Source organism: Furipterus horrens, unplaced genomic scaffold (genome assembly GCF_987537825.1).
Source record: "Furipterus horrens unplaced genomic scaffold, mFurHor1.1.pri manual_scaffold_12, whole genome shotgun sequence".
In the NCBI taxonomy this organism is placed as follows: domain Eukaryota; kingdom Metazoa; phylum Chordata; class Mammalia; order Chiroptera; family Furipteridae; genus Furipterus; species Furipterus horrens.
In genome coordinates this window covers 35164598-35184525 of record NW_028327182.1, presented here as the reverse complement: position 1 = coordinate 35184525, position 19928 = coordinate 35164598, and positions in this window count along the sequence as shown.

Here is a 19928-nt window from a genome sequence, read left to right as displayed (position 1 = left end):
TAGCTCCCCATGTGGGAAGGCCACCCTCCCCTCCACACCCCCACTCTTATTAGGGTTTTCTGGACCCAAGGGTAGGTAGGACGACGACCATGTCCAGCTTGAAGCAGCTAGAGGAGCTTGAGACCTTCGCCCATTGTCCTTTACAAGATTACAAAGGGTCCTAATATTTGAGAGGGGGGGGATAGTTAATTTTTATGAACCAGGGGTATGGACTTGGGGGGGATTGCTGGGGGAGGGGGGTGCTGGGTGGAGGGGAACAAGGGGGAGAAAATTGGAACTGTTGTAACAATATAATCAATAAAAAACATTAAAAAAAAAAAAGAATTCCTTGTAGCACTAGACCAAGTAATCCAAAAATTTATATAAAAACACAAAAGACTCTGGATGACAATCAAAATCTTGAAAAAGCACAAAGTGGTATCACGCTACCTGATATCAAGCTATACTACAAGGGTATGGTAATAAAATAAATAAATAAAAACATAGCGTTGGACTAAAAACAAACAGATACATCAATGGAACTGACTAGAGAGGCCAGAAATAAACCCACAATTATACAGCCACCTAATCAACAAAAAAGAAAGCAAGAGCATACAGTGGTGTAAAGACAGTTTATTCAATGAATGGTGTTGGAAAAATTGGACAAATACAAGCAGAAAAATGAAATTAGACCACTTTCTTATACCATATACAAAAATAAACTCAAAATATATTAAATACTTAAATGTAAGACCTGAAATCATAAAACTCCTAGAAGAAAACATAGGTAATAAAATCATGGATATTTCTCTTAGCAATATTTTTTTCTGATGTATCATCTTGAGCAAGGGGAAAAAATGGGACTATATCAAACTAGAAAGTATTTGTACAGCAAGGGAAACAATCAATAAAACAAAAAGACAACCAACTAAATGGGAAGAAGATGTTCTTGAATGATATATCTGATGAGGGGTTAATAGGAAAAATGTATAAAGAACTTAGACAACCCGGAAAAACAAACAACCCAATTAAATAGTGGGCAGAGACCTGAACAGACACTTCTTGAAAGAAGACATACAGATGGCCAATAGACATATGAAAAGTTGCCCAACATCACTAATCATCAGAGAAATGTGAACCAAACTGCAATGTCAGAATGGCAAATCAGAAGACAAGAAGTGTTGGTGAGGATGTGGAGGAAAGAAAACCCTAATGCAATGTTGGTGGGAATGCATACTGGTGCAGCCACTAGGGAAGAGAATAAAGGTTCCTCAGAAAATTTAAAATGGAACTGCCTTATGACCCAGTGATTATACTTCTGGGAATATATCCAAAGAAACCCAAAACAGTAATTCAAAAGAATATACACACCCCCATATTCATTGCAGCATTATTTACAATAGCCAATATATGGGAGCAACCACAGTGCCCATCAATAGAAAAGTGGATAAAAAAAAAAACTGTGGAACATATATACAATGGAATACTTACTACTCAACCATTAAAAAAAAAAGAAGAAGAATAAAGTCTTACCATTTGTGACAACATGATGGACCTAAAGGGCATTAAGCAAAGTGAAATGTCAGACAGAGAAAGAAATATACCATATGATTTCCCTTATATGTGGAGCCTAAATAACAAAAAAACAAAATGGAAACAGACTCATAGACACAGAGAACAAACTGATGGTGGACAGAGGGGAGGGGATTTTGAGGGCTGGGTGAAAAAAATGAAGGGATTAGGAAATACAAATTGGTAGTTACAGAATAGCCACAGGGTTATAAATTATAACACAGGGAATATAGTCAATAATATTATAATAACTATGTTGGGGCCAGGTGAGTACTTGAAATATCAGGGAGACCTCTTTGTATAAAGTACATGATTAACCGCTATGCTGTACATCTGAAACTAACACAGAATAATATTGAATGTAAACTTTAATTGAAAATTTTTTAATTTTTGAAAAGTAAACACTAAAATAATACACACTTAACAGTGGGGAAAAATTAAATAAACAAAATACATCTGCATAATAGAATAGTAAAAATTATGCTTGCAATACATTTTTGAAGAAGTAAGAAAATATTTTTTGCCATGGCTGGTATGGTTCAGTGGGTTGAGTGTCATCCTGCAAACCAAAAGGTCACTGGTTTGATTCCTGATCAGAGCACATGCCTGGGTTCCAGGCTAGGTTCCCTGTTGGGGGCATAGAGAGGCAACAGATGGATGTTTCTCTCACCCACCAATGTTTCTCTCCCTCTCTTTCTCCCTCCCTTCCCCCCTCTTTCTAAAAATAAATAAAATTATTTTTAAGAAAGAAAATCTTTTTGATAAGTTTAAATAAAAGGCATGAAAATCTGTATATGCAGCATGATCCCAAATATGTAAAAAAAAAATAACATGTACTCAAGGAAAGAAGACTAGAAAGAAATAAAACCAAAATACTAACAATGGCTGAAAAAGCAAACATTGAAATAACATAAACACTCAACAATGAAGAGAAAGGTTAAATAAATATGGTACATACACATAATAGAATATTAAAATTTATGCTTGCAATGAATTTTTGATGAAAATATTTTTAGTAAATATAAATGATAAAAACAGTATGTGCATCATGAACCCCAACTATGTAAAAAAATATATGTATTCAAGGAACAAAGACTAGAAGGAAATAAAGCTGAAATATTAATATGGTAAACAAAAATTCTTTCTAGCAAAGAGGTGGAGAATTATAAACCTCATGCAACTTTCAACATAAGTGGCTCTCCTTTTCCTAAATTAGAAGAGATGTCTTACACAGGCATTGGACCTCCATGAAATTGATCTAATACTGTACATCTTTGATATTCTCAATGGAAACATCCTCAGGACTCTATGAGGGGGGAACCATAAAAATGAAATGTATTTATATAAAATTGTATATTTATTCTTATATGTTTAAACTTCAGCCACCTTCAAAGTACTCTCCATTTGATGCAGTACACCTATTGAGATGTTTTTTCCACTGCTCAAAACAGTTTTTGAATGCATCAATTTTGATGCCTTTTAGGGCTTCTACCGTTTTTTGTTTCACCTCTTCCACAACGGTAAAATGTTTACCTTTGAGGAATTTTTTCATCTGGGGAAACAAAAAAAAGTAGCTCAGGGGTGAGCTCCAGTGAGTAAGGAAGGTGGAGCACTGGGGTCATGCCATTTTTGGTCAAAAACTGCTGAACACTCAGTGAGGGGTGGGCAGGTGTGTTCATAAATCACCCAGCATGAAATGAGCAAATGCATTGAAAGAGTCTTCAAAAAAATTCACTGAAGCCAAACGCAGCCTCTTACAACAATGCCAGCTGGTACACTGTACTGATGGATTCCTAGAATACTTACCTAGCACGGGAAGCCTGTACTACAAGGGGCCCACCCTCCAGGAAATAATTCCATTTTGGGGGAGTGCCCCCCTTGGATAATCTTCAAAATTATGAATACCATTAATGGAGATGCAGATGCTAGATGGCAGATTAGATTTCCTCACTAGTAAATTGAATTTCCATTTCCAGCCTAGCAGCCATTTAACTCAATCCACATTGATGTTTTCAAAAGAAATATCATTTAATGTCTTTAGGAAGTAGGTATGCTTTTCCTCATTCTATTTATGGACATTTTAATCCTTCAAAGAATATCAGAACTATAAATGCTAATTTTGCTAATGCCAACAATTGCAAAAGCCCTAAACTTAATATTCTTATTTTTTGTAGGAGAAAATCAATTTTTATTTTTAAAGCAATAATAACTTAAACCTTATATTATGTTTAATGGAGTCCCATTAAAGTTTTATGTATTTCCATTTAGTGTAGCCCTTCATGTTTAACATATTAATATATGTAGATCCATGTGGTATTTTTATACAATGCCTTGGAATCTTTAAAATAATCTACAAACTAAGAACGTAGTAGATAATCAGGTCATACCTAATTTTACCTAGAGAGATGTAGTTAATGGAAACAAAGAGAAAATAAACAAATGGGTGATCATTAAGAAATATAAAGAAAGCAAGAATTCCAGCATAATTATGTGCTAATAAAGTGATCAGATAATAAAAATAGGTTTATTAAAGATAAAGGGCAGGATAAAAAATTAATGCATTTAAATTTTCAACTACCTAATGATTGAATAATTGTGCTGTTGTTGAGATTCCAGTCCTTCAAAAGTGTTTATTCAGTCTTCAACAAGAAATGAAGACTTATTAGCTGATGCCATAGTCATTTTTTCATATTTTTCAAAGTTTGGAGACCAATAGTAGTGCTAATGTGGAGGCCGTTAGTTGTATTTCAATAGCTGTTGTCTTCTTCTTTCTTAATATTAACCCTTTTCAAATTTTTTCTGGATACCTGCTTACCCAGAATACTTCAAATTTCCAGTCTCCCTTGCAGCTCGGTGTGAGTGTGGGCCTATTTATACAGTGGGATATAAACAGAAGTCAAATGGCAGTTTCCAAGTGCTTTGGTAAGAGTCAGCTGACACCCACCTTTTACCGTTTTCACTCGTTTCCTCTCGCGGAATGCTGATGTGCTGACAGACAGCGGACTAACCATGCTGGATGATAAGATGGCCATAAGAACTGAAGACACAGATAGTAGAAACACACACCCTGGCGCCATATGAGCCCTGAATTTCTAGACCTTTATGTGAAAATAAATATATTTCCGTATTTGTCTAAGCCACTGTTAATTTTTTGTTTTATTCTGCCTTGTTTGTTTTACCTTTAAGCACTGAAACGTAATCTTTTCTGAGGTATGCTGATAACCATGACCTTTCAATCTGCTGATAATTATTTATTTGGATAGTAGTCTCAAGAAAATACATGGCTCTTCTTTAGGAAAAGTAGCCAGGCTTACAAAATTGATCTTTTTCACCAATTATCTATGCCTTCTACAGGAAATACATCTGCCAGACTGCACTTGTAGGCTCTCACTTGCAGTGACTAATTCTGGTAAGAATCTGACTTGCACTGACCACATGTATCTATTAGGAGGAGTTAACATGGGCACGGTCACTGTCCATTCATGACCCAGTCTCTTGGCTCTGTCTACCTGAAAACAATGAACATTTACTGTTGACCACCAAGCTACCAAGAAAGAATAAGGTAAGACAGCCTCCTCCATCTTGCGCCAGTAACTGAGTGGTTTAATTTAAGAAGGTGAGAATGGAAGATAAAAACTCATTGTGGCCTCAAGGCTAAACCCAATTCTGTAATTGCACTAAACATGAATAGGGCAGTTGTGTTAATCCCCATTATGCCCTGCTTGTGACTGTTATCAATTTAGACAGAGCCTTGACAGGGGTGAGTGGTGGGGCTACCCTAGTAATGATACTGAGCTTCTCTGCAGCATAGCAGTGCAGAGTCAAATCCGAAACACGTGACCCTTAATTTTCAAGTTCTATATAGTTACCTCATTATCACTCTATAAAAATTCCATAGAAATCATGTTCTTTTTTCTTCTTCCTCTTTGGGTCTGTGGTTTTAAAATATATAGTTAATAAAGCAACACACACAAGAGCAGCACCAGGGACCTAAGCTGGAGAACATTCGTCGGCGGCGGCAGCCGTCCGTCTCGAGAGACGATGGTGTAGCTTCTTAAGAGTCTATCTGCACCACCGAGAATGGCTGTGCAGTCCGACTCGGGAGTGACCCGGTATCTGTCTCCTCCCGTGTTGAATCGACATCTTGTGATGACGCTGGAGTGTCCTCTCCAGTGAAGCTGAAGCTAAAGAGCCTGGGCAGGGTAATATGGAGGGTCTGCTGTTGCCCATGCAGCAGACCCCCACTCTCTTCGCAGCTGAAGGGTCCAAGGGAAAGACGGAGTCAATACAGCTTGGCTTCAGGTGCGCCGCAGGAGTTGCCGGTGTTGACTACAACGTCGAACCGCCTTAGGGACTCCGGCTCCGGATTTTCTGTCGGGGTTTACTCCCTTAGCCTTTCCCCTGAAGAGGTATGCCGCAAGGCAGCGGAGGTTTTTTGGAGTCAGAGTTTTCCTTCTCTGATGTGCCCTGACTGGAAGATCGAACCAGCGACACTTAGCTCGCAGGCTGACGCTCAATCCACTGAGCCAAACCAGCCAGGGGCAAGCTGGAGAACAACACCACAAAATACTACCATTTTCAATCCACTGAGTAATGTTTTCGATGACATTGATAGAAATGTAATGCCCAGGGAAACAAAAGTAAAACTGCAGACTTTGGGAAGTTTTTGGAAATATTGATATAAGTCCTTAATTTTTCTCACAAATGTGCCAGAAAACAAGCTTTACTCAGCCGAGGGCAGTTAGATGCTTTCATGCCCCAGTACATGGGAGATGAGGAGAGCTACTCCACTGCAGCAGAATCATGTCAACCTGTATACAAGCCTGAGGCAAGAAGAAAAAAGGCAGTTACTATACTAGTGCTGTTTTGACTTAAATTTTTAATATTTTATTATGAACTTTTTGTGCTAATTTTTAGTTAAATACTGCATTGAAATATTATGTACGTAGATTGCCAATTTTTTTTAGCTCCTCCTTAAATTTGGCACCCATGACAAAAGTGTATGAAGATCACAAACATGGTCTTGGTTGGGGGAAGGGGGCCTCACCCTAGTTGCAGCCCTCCGTTTCAGAGTCCAGTACTGGCTGTTTGTGTGACTTCTGCCAAGTTCATCTGCATTTCAGGCCCTTAGCACATCTGAAATGTGATGCCAGCTGATGCTTCTTTGTCTCATGTATCATTTGAAAAGCCTGTGCCATGCATGATCTCTGAAAAGATGGTATTAAATAACATCAAAGCAATCTTGTTGTTGTCCTCAAAAATACAGATCTCCTAAAATTCGCCAGGCAGATTTATAAGAATTGGTCAAACCATCCCTGAGATATGAGCTACGTGGACGTGTCAACAAGGTGCGAATCAGGTGATAATAAATGCTGAATCCTTTTGGTGGTATTTTTCTTCTTTTCAAAAAAAAGATGTGTAGAACTACTGAAACCTGCAAATACTGTATTTAAAAAGAACCAGCATCTGTGTTTTGCCTGCTTCAAATTACACAGCATCATCCTAGTGCCAGTCCAGGGCGTCTTACATGCACTGATGCTTAAAGCACAGCCATAACAAAGCCTGGATTGATGCTTTTCTTTGCCTCCAGCAACTGCTCAATGTTCTGTTTTATTTTATTTGGCTTTTGGTTGACCACCCTAAATGACCAGCCTACAATGACAGCAAACACGGTTTTCTCCCATTCTATCTATCCTCATGCCCTCCACCTTTCGGGAGACACAAAGATGGGGTGAGCCCCCTTCAAGGACCCACACACAAACACTGACATGTTCATGCCTCCTCACAGGATGGATGCTGTTACAAGTGTTGAGATTGTTGCCAAAGAACAACGGGTATCTTTGGGGATAACAGTATAACCTAAATGTAAGATTTTGTCAGGTAATAACCTCAGGATTTTCAAAGTATCGCACAATTGCTGCCTGGCAGTGATTATAGGGTAGAACGCAGTGTGCTTCGTGCAAAGGTCCAGATCAGGCCTGTGAGGGAGGTCAGGTGTCTGGCAGGACTGACATTCAATGAAAGATTTTAAAAATCTGGTTTCTCTAGCCTGACAATGAGCATAGTTAGAAAGGAACTTAATTGCCCCATTTAAGATTAGGAAAGGTACATGGGAAGCAAAGTTATCAATTCCAAGTTTAAAATGCCATCGCACAATATGAGAATAAGTACTCATATGAATGGCGCAGCGAGAAAATGTAAAAACCAATAACATGAAATAATCCTGCAAACGGTGGAATTCAGTGCTGCAGGAGATCAGAGAGTCAAATGCAGTAGCTGTATTTTAAAAGGAGGCTGAATAGTTTTATGACCACTATAAAAGAGGAGATAGGCTTACATTGCTGCTGGTTAGAAATGAGGAAAAACTTCATAACTACAAAGGTAGTAAGACCCTGGAGTGGTCACAATCAGAGTATTTTGATTTGCCACATTTTTTGAGCTTGATCAGAATTTGTCACTCCTCTTAGCCAAACCAGGAATCTGATCATCCTCTAAGCCCATGACCTTTTGTTTTAGTCTGGGTTGCTCTACCATCTTTTGCCTTTCACATTCTCTTAACATTACCAAGGCATTTATCATGAACTCTCTAGTGATCCCTTCCCTGAAATTCATGCCCATCAGAGTGACTGGCCAGATGCTGCTTACTTTGCACACAGATTTCTGAAACCTACTTATGCCTTTACTCCCTCCTCCACTTCAAATCACATTATAGCCTGGAGGAGTTACTGGGAGCAGACACCAAACTGCACACAGAAATTCCATTAGGTTTCAAATCAGTTGCCTTAACCTCTTATGCTCCACAGACCACAATAATCCACCAGACCATTCTGGTTTAACCACATTGTGACTCTCCCTATTAGTTGACAATATGCCACTAGATAAATTAGGATTTTCATTCTGTTGACTTTTGATTGCTTCACACTCTCCACTTGATCATTTCTTGGAGGCAGTGCCCTAACATAACCCCTTATGTTTGTGTAGCATTTCAGAAGCTACAGTACATTTCTATACCACATCATTTGTTAATCACAGAAGCTCACTACAGAAGTCAGGGTAGAGCAGATATGAGTATCTCCTTTTGAAAAATGAAAAAAAATTCAAGTTTTATTTCTGCTCACATGTTTATATCTTTTGATTTCTGGTCATTTTCAATATACAAGATAATTTATTATAGCTAAGCAAGCTGCTCATTGTATTCATAAATCCCCCTCCTTTCTCTGCTACCTTACATGCATCTAGAATGGTCTGCCTTTCTTTCCAATAGTCTTAGCTCCTAGAATGCCCCTGACTCCATAAAAACAGTTCTTCATTTAAAATAATATTGCACCCCCAAGCAATGATCCTTAATATGCACATTTCTCTAGGACTCTTTCCCTAGTCTTATGAAAAAATATGTTTGCATCCCTAAAATACCAAGGAATAGACAAAGTGAGTAAAATCCACAATATTACTCATTTTATATGCCTCATAGATTCTGGGATATCTTCCAGGTGAGTGTTCATATTTTCATTTATTTTTTTCAATAACGATTAATCTCCTTCTATGTGCCCAGATACTGAAGATATGTAGCAGAGAATAAAACAGATGAACATTTCTGTCCTTGCTGAGTTTAAATTCTAGTGAGAGAGACAGACAGTAAACAAAGTAACCAAGAAATTTATAGATTTGTTAGATAGTCTAAAATATATAAATTAGGTAAAGATGAAAAAAAAGTGTCAGGATGGAGGCAAGGAGTTGGAATTTAGATAAAGTGGTTATGTAAGTCTCCACTGAGAAAATAATGAAAAACTGAATAAATCAAAAGAGCTAGCCTTGTGGATATTTGAAAAAGGAACATTCCAGATAAAGAAACAGCAAGTGCAAAAGCCCTGAGGTGGAGCTGTGCCTGTGTGTTTTAAGTAACAACAAAGAAGCCTATGTGCCAAAAGGCAGATCCATTTTTAATTTTTTGAGGTATCTCCATACTGCTTTCCACAGTGGCTACACCAGTTTGCATTCCCACAAATGGTGCAGAAGGGTTCCACTTCCTCCACATCCTCTCCAGCACTTGTTCTTTGTTGATTTATTGATGCTAGCCATTCTGACAGGTGTGAGATGCTATCTCATTGTGATTTTAATTTGCATTTCTCTGATGATTATGTTTATTGGCCATCTGTATGTCCTCTTTGGAGAAGTGTCTATTCATGTCCTTTGTCCATTTTTTAATTGGGTTGTTTGCTTTTTTGGTGTTCAGTTTTGTAAGTACTTTATAAATTTTGGATATCAACCCCTTATCAGATATATCAGCAAATATGACAGTTATTCCACTTCTGGGAATATATCTAGAGGAACCAAAAAAGCTAATTTAAAAGAACATAAGCACCCCTATGCTCATTACAGTGTTATTTACAATTGCCCAGCTATGGAAGCAGCCCAAGTGTCTATCAGTAGATCTGTGGGTCCTGGCTAGTGTGGCTCAGCAGATTGAGTGCCAGCATGAGAACCAAAGGGTCACTGGTTTGATTCCCAGTCAGGGCATATGCCTGGGTTGCGGGCCAGGTCCCCAGTTGGGGGCGTGCAAGAGGCAACCAATTTTTCTCATGTATAGATGTTTCTTTGTTTCCTTCCTCTCTCTCTAAAAATACATTTAAAAAATATTAATAGATGAATGGATAAAACAACAATGGGACATTTACACAATGGAATACTACTCAGCCATAAAAGAGATGAAAATTTTACCCTTTATGGCAGTATGGATGGAGCTGGGAAACATTATGTCAAGTGAAATAAGCCAGTCAGAGAAAGACAAATACCATATGATTTCACTCATATGTGGAATCTAATGAACAAACTGAACTAACAACTAAAACAGAAACAGACTCATACATGGAGACCAGGATGACAAACGGGGTGGGGGGCGGGGGGTTAGAGGGTGGAGGGATTAAGCAAAAAGGAAAAAGGACTCAAGCACATAGACGACAATGTGGTGATTACTAGGGAGAGGGGAGTATATGGGAACTAAATAGTAGTGGAAAAAAATACAATAAAGATTAAGTTTTTTAAAAAGAAGCCTATGTGGTCAGAAAGGAATGAATGGAGACAACAATGGTAGAAAGTAAAGTTGGATGTGTACCTGATATAATAATATAGAGCCTGAAAGGAGACAGAGTCCATGGGAGCAGAAAATAACAAGAACCAACTTGTACTTTACAAGACCTCTAGCTGCTTAGTCTAAAATAGTCCCAAAAGAGCAAGGGCAGAAGAACAGTTGGGAGTCTATTGCCTTAATCCAGACAAGTGACTCAGGAGTTATAATAGAAGTGGTTAGAATAAGATAAACTTAGGATATATTTTGAAAGGTAAAATCAGTAGAATCTGTGACAGATTATATGTAGAATGCCAGGGAATGAAACAGTTAACACCAACATTTTGGCTAGAGAAAATATAGGTAGATAAATTTTCTATTGACAAAAATATGGAAGACTGATATAAGAACAGATTTGACACTGGGGGAGTATCAGCAGATCTGTATGGGAAATGCTAAATGTTCTGTCTGTTAAACATCCCCGTGGAACATCAAGTAAGCATTGTGTATATGGAATATTTTAATGCATGTGAATATTGAAGTTGAGACAGAATACATGAATATAGACATCATAAGCATGTAGATGAAGGGGGAGAATGAATAGAAAAGAGAAAAAAATTAAGTGGGCTCTGGCACATTCCAACATTTAGAAACTAGAGAAATAAATAACATGGTAAAGGTGTATCTGAAACAGAAAAGGGAAAACTAAGTAAATGTGGTATCTTGGGAGTCAGCTGAACAATATATTTAAAAAACAGAGTGGTTATCTATGCAAGTGCTTCCGATAGGTCAAGTAAGATGATATCTGAGATATAATCTTTAGATTTAGCAATAAGGAAATCATAAGTGATCCTGATAAGCCTGGTTTAAAGAGACATTGTGGGGTGGAAGGATGATTTGAGGGGGTTAAAAAGAAAATGAAGAAGAGTTGTTTGGAACAGGAAGTCAGCAACATAGATAACTCAAGAAGAAATGGATGGTACCTAAAGGGGAAAGGGAGGTCAAGGGAGGGTAATTATTTTATATTGTAAAAATTGTTTATAGTTATAAATTAATTGGAGTAATCCAATAGTGTGTGGAATTAGTGAGCTACAAAAGAAAGGAGAGAATTGCTTAAATGTCTCAAAAAGATGGGATCTAACCACTCATGAAGTACTTGGCCTTAGCCAAGAATATCAAGTTCATTTCTAGTCAAAGAAGAGAAAGTAGAGAATCTGAGTTAAGATGAAGATAGGCAATGAGAAAATGTGGAAGTTTCTTCTGATTGCTTTTATTTTACTAGGGTAGAAAGTGGGGTTTTCAGGTGAGAGGATGAGGTGAGGGGGCACTCTATAGGATGGAAAGCACTAATACAGAAGACTGGGGTAGTGTGTAGGTTGATAGGATGGCTGGCAGCATTAAGGTCTGCCTTGAAAGTAATGAGTAATGATCATGTGTTTAATATGAAACCAATTATCTTGATTGTGCATTTTGTCACATTTATTTCAGTTGCTGGATTCAATCACAGATGTAATCAGAGAGCTTATTTTAACCAAGGATCTGATTTAGCCAAGTGAGTACAGCAAAGGGAAAAAGGACAAGGGAACTGAGAGTATTTTCAAGTGAAAGGGTATAATAATAACAGATTTCGTGCTTGAGAAGGGATTAAAAGAGGAGGTTAGAGATAGGGAAAAATAAGTAGAAATTGAGGGGGTGTAATTGAAAGATTGTTGCAATTGACATAATTGAGGGAATAAGATGGGAAGGTAGGGGTGCATAATAATTAGTTAATGAGATGTTTGAAATTATAGATGTTTGAAGTGATAGATGTGTATATGAGTAATTTAAAAATCAAGATTATGGCTGGGGTCCAGTGAAGGCCAAGAAACTGAGAACTCAGAGGAGGATTTTGAAGTCACTAAGATGTGATGAAAAGAGCGGTATTGGAGTGAGAAGCAGTAAGCTAAAATCTTCAAGGAATGAGGGGGACTACCTAAAGAGATGGATTGAGCAGTGGATGACAAAGGTGTATTGGATGATACTGTAGTCTGCTGACAGAAGAGTAAAAAAAATAAGTGGTTTAGGGAAGAGGAGGGTAAGAAGAATGATCTGGAAGTCCTCAAAAGGAACAAAGCAGCAGGCCAATACACCTTTCTACAAGGAACATGGGAGAGAAGACTGCCATATTTGAGAGACCTCCAGGGGAAGTAATGCCATTAGAGGAAAGCAGGGCTGTAGTTAGACAAGAAAAGTGAAAGGAACTTCCACAGAAGAGGTTGAGGACATAAGGATGTTATTGCAAATCGACCCTTCATTTCAGAAAAGTTCAAGTGGTTCAGGGAAAGTAAGGCTGGGAGAGAGAGCCTGGAATGATTTGGAATTTCTGGGGTTCTTTTGGTGACTGGCATCAATACAAGTGAAGGGTATGATGAGATCCATTCTCATGGCTCCAAGCAATATAATGGCTCTGAGCTTTCTCTGTTATGAGTAGGCTCTTATTCAGAGAAGTAGGCACGTAACCAGGAGTTAGAGTTCTAGACTCCTAATGATGGAAACACAGAAATTGCAGAGGGGCAGTATTATTCCTAAAGCACAGCTAATCTGCTAGACCCTGCTGCTGTGGAAGTGCAGAGAAGTGGCCATCTCTAATGTTCTGGCCCCTTCTTAACCTCTGTCAAAAAGCCCTCTGGGCTGCAGAGATTGCAAAGGCAGTAGTAATGGTTCCTCCTGGTCTCCACCTCCATCTGCAGTGAAAGCCAAGGTCCTCCAAAGAAAATGAAACAGTTCAGAAATCCTAATTATGTACATCTGTTCTGTTCAAAAGATACATGAAATGTTTATCAAAAAGAATTTGGAAGGAGAAAATATTGAGAGGCTTATAGCCAGTAATACAGCTGGACTCTTTTGGTTATTAAAATGTTTTCTGAGTGTAAACCCAACAAGCTCAACCTGAGGGAACTGGAGATAGCAGAAAACTCCAGAACGTTTCCCAGATGGGGTTGCTAGAAAAAAATACAAAATTGCCAATTAAATTTAGGTTTTAGGTAAACTATAAATGATTTTTTAGTATAAGTATGCCTCATGCAATATTTTTATTTACTGTATTTTTACTTGCTGTATTTGATAATCTTACCCCTAAAGGAATTTTAGAAAATCAACAGAATATAGGAATGTCTAACCTTGGTCTGTTTTTAGTGTAACAAACCCTATATGAATATGCCTCTGAAATAGTGGAGGTATTAAAGCTTCCTTTTCCCATGTTATCCATTCTAGGTTTCCCATGTTATCAATTGAGTTTGAAAAGATACATGTAAAGCTGAAATAAGCTGACAGTCACCTAAGGTATCCCATCTGTGCTTTGCCCCATACACTCTATTATCCCCTCAATGACTTAAGGATTGGAGAGAAAAGCAATAAGAGAGGTTACAGCTGGCAACCGTTAAAAGGCTGTCAGATTTGTTGTTATAGATGCCATGGGGGAAGGGAAATTGGGTGAAGGTGGTCGAGACAGATAAGTTTTGGGGATGTAATGTATGACATGATGGCTATAGTTAACAATACTGGATTGTGTATTTGAAAGTCACTGAGGGAATATATGTATGTGTATATATATATTTTTTTTATTCTTATCTGATGACAGTTTTTCATTGCTTTTAGAGAGAAAGAAAGGGAGAGAAGATGGGAGAGAGAAAAACATCAATGTAAGAAAGAAACATTGATTGGTTGCCTCCTGTATGTGCCCAGACCAGGGATTAAACCCACAACCTGGTCTCAAACCTTTCAGTTATGGGACAACGCTCTAACCAACCAAGCCAAACTGACCAAGGCAAGGGAGTCAATCTTAAAAGTTCTCATCACAAGGAAAAAAAACTGTACTTATGTAAGCTATTAGATGTTAACTAAACTCATTGTGTTAATCATTTATATGTGTGTGTATATATATAATCAGTGTGTTGTTCACCTTAAACTTACACATTATATGTCAATTATATCTCAGCAAAACTCTGGTATAAAAATTTTTTAAAGCGATGTCAAAAAGATTCCATTGGCATAAGACAAAAAGAAGACACCCTCAGAAATGGTACTTAGGACAATACCCCCATCCTTTATGTAGGCATTTCACAGCACTGACCTTCCCTGCTGGATCTCTGGCATAGCCCTAGATAAATAAATATTCTATACCTTTTCACCCTGATAGGCATTTAATTAAAAGGGAAGATGAAAGATTAAAGGAAGTTTCTCTAATGAAATGTTTTAAATTCTTAATTTAAATATAAAGGACTTAGAACAGAACATTAAGCCTGCCACTTGTATTTCTCTTTATTTAGAACAAAGATGATGCTCCCTGATTATTGAAGGCCAGCTGTTACCAGAGCCCACCCTGTGTCATACCACCTAATGGCGTAAGTCCTATGGGTGGCTGAAACATGAAAGAAAGGCAGTATATTAAAATCTACTATCAACCCAGTAAGGAAGAGCCAGCTGGATAAATCAGAATAGAGTTCAAATAAACATTACATATGAACCTGCAAATTTATCCACACCCATATCTCAAAAGCCAACACATTTCATGCTCTTTCTCATATTTAAATCTAGATAAGTAAATTTCCAATATCCTTTCAGGATGCAGCTGTTGTTTAACACTGTGATTTCATATTTATATAGTTTTATCATAGGGTCTTAGGCCATTTTACCAGCATAATTCAGTATTAATAAAACAATTATTTCAACTACATTATTCTACTGGGCAACTAGTCATGATCACATTTACATTCCTGGGCATTTGGAAGTTGCTACTTTATCCCCAATGAGAATAAACCACCAAATTCTCTCTGATCCCTCAAAGGAAAAAAATTATTAAGACCAGCCAACAAAATAAAAGAATGATATTTCCAAACAAACTCCACTGGTAGGAACTGCTACAAAACCATTTTGTATATTCCAGGAAAGAGGAAATTGGCTTGGAAAACTGATGAAAAAATTTGACAACATTTACATAGGAAAGGAAACCAAGATTCTTTTACAGATTAAGCTACTTGGATAAATTCATTTTTTTGTTTGTTTGTTTAAAATGTCATTTTATTTATTTACTTATTGTATTTTTCCATTACCATTTATCTCCCTTATACGCTCTTTACCACCCCACCCATGCAATCACCACACTGTTGTCCGTGTCCCTAAACACCTCCCCACAGAGCTGTCTGCCTGCTCTCTATGATTCGTATTTTTAGATTAAGGTGTCAACTCCACAAAATGTGACTATAAAAAATGAACTTGGAAATGTGTTTTCCATATACATAAACAATTGGACACAACCTCCTCTATAAGCCCTGCTCCTGGAATATTTTATCCTCTCCCTACAATCCCAAATCTTACTGTACCCCATATTGCAGCCAGGATGGTCATTTGTATCACTTATACCTGATGTCTGATGCAGGAAATGACTGTCCCTAGAACCTCCAGTAACTCCTTCTCATCTCACTGAGTAGTCTGATCCCCCACCCTTTTTTTTTTTTTTTGCCTACACACCATTTACATAATTCCTTCTCAAACAGCTTTCTCAGGTATTACATATCCTTTGTCCCAATATTTAAATATAGCACCATAAATAAAGAGGCTTTTGCACCAAGTACTAGTTCCTGAATGAGGGAATGATCACTGAAAATTTATTTAAAATTGGTACAGAAATGGGGAAAGAACTCCAAGTGGGAAAATGAGCAAGTTTATTTATTCTCTTGTAACCAATATGCAGTCCTGTGTGTGTAAAGATTAGCTGTAAAACTTGGCAGAATCTCACCAGATGCTAATAATGATTGTTAAGCAGTACAAATAACTAGGGTAACTATGTCTCATTAAATGACACTGTGCATGTCAAGCACCTTACAGCACAGTTTATTTTGGTTCATTTGCATATTGAAATCTTGGTGTTGCATCATTTCTCCCATTTTAAAATAAAATCTCCCTTTGAAAGTTTGTTTTCTTACCTTTTTTAAAATCATCCACACATCAGCCCTCCTCCCCCAAAATGCATGTCATTTGCTCAAATCAGGTCACAAAACTGAAAAAGCAGCATGCTGAGAAAAGAACTGAACACTGGACATTATTAGACACTGTGGGGTTACTTAAGTAACTCCAGAAAGAAATTGCATTTTCATGTCACAGTAGTCTGAGATGGATTTAGGACAAGACAAGGCAAGTAATAAGGATGTTTGCAGAATGTCGTGAATCCTACTAAATCAATTATTTGCTAAGATATAAGAAGACTTTCTCTACCCCTTCCTCACCCCCAGTACTACAAAGGCCACAACATTATCAAGTGCGAGGACCACAGGGCACTGTCAGCGGTCAGCTGCTGCAGGAGGCTCCTAAATGGAAAATTACTCTGATTGTGCCAGTACATTTTCAGATGGCAAGCATCATCAATGATACCCAACCTCTCTGCTGAAACTCAGAGAAAGGCCCAAATGTTTATCCTGTTCTCAAGATACAATTAGCTGAAATTTTTATCTCCACATTTGAAGAGCCTAAATCAGACAAGTGCCCCGATGAGCAGTTCTGGCCAAGAAAAGGGGAACACAGTCCCACACTGGGCTGCTTTCTTTTTCTTTCCAGTAACTGACTCTTTGAATAGGCAGCAATTAATCACCTCCTCTGCCTACAAAGAAAATTAGAGCTTTGTGTGCTAATGTGATGAGTATTTAGAGTAAAGAATCATCAACATGGCCAGCATCTTCAACATTCAAATAAAAGCTTAGGTAGAGTGTAGTGACCAAACAATTTCTATTTCCATGAGAACAAGCCATTTTAGCACACATAATTCTGTAAAAACAAGAAAGTTACTTAATCATCATCAGAGGGTTATAGAGTACACACAAATATATTGTTAGTGATTTCAGAAGACAAGTGAAAAGAACATACAGACCAGAGGGTGTTGTCCATTAGTTTTACTGTGAGAGGCTATACTTAATCCAAGCATTCTTCCATCACGCCGGGCCTTTGTGATGCTTTGTTTTGGAATTCAATTTAAATATGAGAATGTATTCACTTACCAAATATTTGTCTCTTGTGACTGAAAGTGATTTTCGAAAACTTCCCAATTCATGTGGAAATTTGTGAAGTCTAATTAGTGAGAGCCCCCACAGTGACCACATTGAAAAACAACGCTCTGCAATGAATGGCATGTTTATCATGTCCACTCAATTAAGCAACCTTTATCAACTGAGACATTACCATGTGTAAGTTTCCAAGATAGAGAGATACAAATAAGAATATATGCGTACTCTCCCCATTAAGTAGTTTAAAGTCTATTGGGGAGAGAAAAATAGGTTCTTGGACAATTGTAGAACACTTTAAATGATTTATAAACAGAGTGCTCTGAGAACACCTACAAAGGAATGATTAATTCCAACTGAAGTGAATCATGAGAGGGTTGGTAATAAAAGTTGGATTTGGTCTAGTAGTTGAGGTCAGTAGGACTTCAAAAAGGGAAATCAGTGAAAAATAGGGGGAAAAGTATTTGTTAAACAGATGTGATGACAAAGCCACAGTACATAAGAAAGTATATAGTATATTTATGGTACTACAGGTATCCTGCTATGAATATGTCAAGAATTATTTGCAAAATATTAGACTAAGAAAATAGAAAAGTGGCCACCAAGAAATGTACAACTACAACAAGTCCTATTTGTCCTTTTCAAAAGTCTGCTAGCTAATTTTGACTCTTTGTATGCCTATATGTACTTTAGAATTATCTTATCAAGTTGCCCTCCCCAGTTGTGGAATTTTGATTGGAGTTTTAAGTTCATAAATTATTTTTAAGGGAGTTGACATTTTTACATTTTGAGTTTCCTAGTCTATAAACATAAACTATCTTCTTTCCATTTATGTAGTTTTCCTTGAATTTTTCAGTAATATTTTGTATTTTGTGCCTTTAAAGTTTGCACATTTTAAAAGATGTGTTTCTAGGTATTTCATTGTTTGACACTATTATAAAGATAACCTATCAAAATGTTAATATTGAAGTAAGCAAGGTCAAATTTGATAATGTTTATAAAGTATTTGACAATGTCCTATATCACTAAGAGTATAATGTCCCTCCGTTACACTATTTGGTCTCTGCCTTCTCCCCAGGTAGCTACATTTCATGGTCATGGTCACAGTCATGAAATACAACACTCCAAAAATTCAGCTATGGTCTTTTTCTATGAATTCAAAGACCATTTGACAATTCTTGTGGAAATAAATAAGACTACATTAAATACTTTTTAAAATAAAACATTTTAGTTCAATAACCTAAAAGCTAGAAGAGCTTTGGTGATAATAGATAATCAATTATTAAGGACAATTTAGAGTACTATATATGTAAGTTGTAAGAAAACAAGTTTTATTCTGCAAATTAATGCTTTTAGCACCTCTGCTTCTTTGGAGAAGAAAGCAGAACAAAAAAAAAAGTTAACATTCTTCCCAGTGATGGCAAATGTGTAATGTGTCTGTCAGCACTTCCACTCAGCATCTGTTCTTTTTTCCTTGTCTGCTCTCATTTTCCTGACAAACCTATTTGACTAGGGCTCTTAATTCAGTCAGTAATTCTTTACTGTATGCCTATATATGAGCACAATAGTTAACAAAACACATTCCTTGCCCTGAAGCTTAGCAGGTAGATTTAAAATCAAAGATAAAATTAAGGTGTGATCAAGGCTAAGTTGAGGAAGCAGTTGGAAAGAAAAAATAATCTAATCCAATGGAGAGGGCTTTAGTAAGGACTTCCAAGGTGGAGGACATTGCCAAACTAAATTAATCTGGCAAAAGAGGGTGGCAGAGCAATGGGGAAGGAATCAGAAAACAGAAAACAGAGAGGATCTTGTGGTTTGTGGGAACAGCATCTGCAAAATCAAGGAAATGTATATTCAAAAAGGGGTTACAAACTTCAGCATAGTATTCCCTCACTTATCATGGGTATTACATTCTAGACACCCCCCCCACCAATGAAGTAAAATCCTTACATTTATTCTACCCTCTTAAACCTACATAACTTTAACAACATACATACACAGTACCACAAAATCCCACAATATAGTGAAAAATCCACAACAAATAATTAAATATATTTTTTTAAATCCTGCAATACAGTGAGGCCACAATAAGTGAACCACGATATATAGAGGGACTGCTGTATCTTATAGTATACACTGTGATGGAAGAAGAGATAGGAAATGAGGTTAAAAGGATAAATAGCAAGATTATGAAAAGGCTGATAGAACAAATTAAAAAGTTTGGAATTTATCCTCAGGGCTGTATGTTGCACTGAAAATTTTAATTACATAGGTTCAGTTTT